Raw genomic sequence first — 1,820 nt, 5'->3', positions numbered from 1 at the left:
GTTATACCCCCAGTAGTTTAGCTCCTGTAATTATGCCCCCTTGTAGTTTAGCCCCCAGTAGTAATGCTGCCAGTAGTTTACCCCTTTGTAGCTTGCCCCCTTGTAGTAATGCCCCCAGTAGTTTGCCCCTTGTAGTTTGCCCCAGCAGTAAAGCCCCCCAGTAGTTTGCCCCCAGTACTAAAGCCCCCCAGTAGTTTGCCTCTCTGTAGTTTGCCCCAGTAGTAAAGCCCCCCAGTAATTTGCCCCTCTGTAGTTTGCCCCAGTAGTAAAGCCCCCCAGTAGTTTTGCCCCTCTGTAGTTTGCCCCAGTAGTAAAGCCCCCCAGTAGTAAAAGCCCCCCAGTAACTAGCCCCCAGTAGAAACACCGCTAGTGGTACACATATAGGAGGGAGGGGTGGGGGGAGCACCATACTTACCAAGCCCCGCTCCCGCCGCAGTCCTCTCTCGCCGCCCGCTCCTCGGCACTATGGGAGAGACGTCATGACGTCTCTCCCATAGCGCGCACTGACAGAACCGGAAGCCGGAGCTCAGTACTGAGCTCCGGCTGCCGCTGCGGAGAGGGAGACGGGCGCCCGCTCGTAACGCGATCTCAGCGGGCGCCCGGCATCTCCCTGCAGCGCCGCCCGGGACATCGGGTTAGGTGAGCCAGGGGAGGCGGAACTGCGTTCCGTCTCCTGGTGGAACTGACGGAACGCAGTTCCGCCCCGTTCCGGCTCACTTTAACCCCTGGTGACAACTAGCACCTATCAGGGCCTATGCACCAACACTTACCCTCTCTATTGAAATAGAGGAACTACCGAATATATCCAACATTGCCAGTTACTTGGGTGTATACCTAATTAATATTTGTTTTTGACAACAACTTGGTGTGATACCAAGCTGACATTTGTCACAATCTTCATTTAGCTCTCCTTCCTCTCTCCCCCTTTTTTTCTTCTCTCCCGTTTTCTCTGTTTCTTTTTCTGGCCTTCTCCTTCAATCCCTTCACTTTTTTCATTTCTTTATATATCTGCGGACTCTCATCCATGATCCACAGGTATATCCTGTGCCTAACATAGACAGCAGATCCGCCCCGTTCCTCTATCTCTCTCCTCATTCTTGTTTAGGTGCACTCTCATTGGTGAGTCGGCCATAGTAGGCCCAATCAATTACTACCATACCCCACCGGCAGAGCCCGATCTCGTCCGATCTTGGAAGCAAAACGGTGGTGGGCTGGGTCAGTATCTGTGAGGGTGACCCCCAGAGAATACCCGGTGTTGTAATTCATGACCTTCTCGACTCTAAGCCAACAGCAGGATCACCACATTTTCCTCCAATCATTTCTTTCGCCTACTCCAGTAATCTGCGCTACCTTTCCTAAGTACCGTCTTCCCTGACATGTCACAGATTTGACATTGGTCAATGCTAATAAGGATCTATACTCCTGATAACTTTTTGGTTCAATGACCCTTGGAGGTCCAATTAATACAAGCAGAGCTTGTGCTGGTGGGATAGGATCAGGGTGTAGAGCCAGAGTGTCTACATCCCTCCTGAAGTCTAATAACATAGACTAACCAGAACATTTCCTATTTTTTTGCTGATCAATTTCTTTCAATACTCGCTCTCTAAATTTTAATGGTTGGCCGTGGATTATACTCACCCCAACTTTTCGAGATTGATCAGCCACAATAATCAGATATGGCATTTCTCAGAGATGCTGACGGGCTGAACTGTATATATGTGTATCAATATATTTAGTTTAATTAATTGTGGTGGACAACTTAAGTGTGGATTTTTTCTTAAATTAATGAATTAATAAAAGTTATGTTTTAATCTTCTCAT

The 1,820-nt window shown here is 48.6% G+C and overlaps 1 pseudogene; it reads left to right on the top strand.

The window, feature by feature from the left end:
- The first annotated feature begins 1,145 nt into the window (after positions 1 to 1,145).
- LOC134967041 (5S ribosomal RNA) lies at positions 1,146 to 1,264 on the top strand (annotated as a pseudogene).
- Positions 1,265 to 1,820: the final 556 nt, after the last annotated feature.

This window comes from Pseudophryne corroboree, chromosome 10 (assembly GCF_028390025.1).
Source record: "Pseudophryne corroboree isolate aPseCor3 chromosome 10, aPseCor3.hap2, whole genome shotgun sequence".
Lineage (NCBI taxonomy): Eukaryota > Metazoa > Chordata > Amphibia > Anura > Myobatrachidae > Pseudophryne > Pseudophryne corroboree.
The sequence above is the reverse complement of the archived record's forward strand: the minus strand, read 5'-3'. Positions and strand labels throughout refer to the sequence as shown.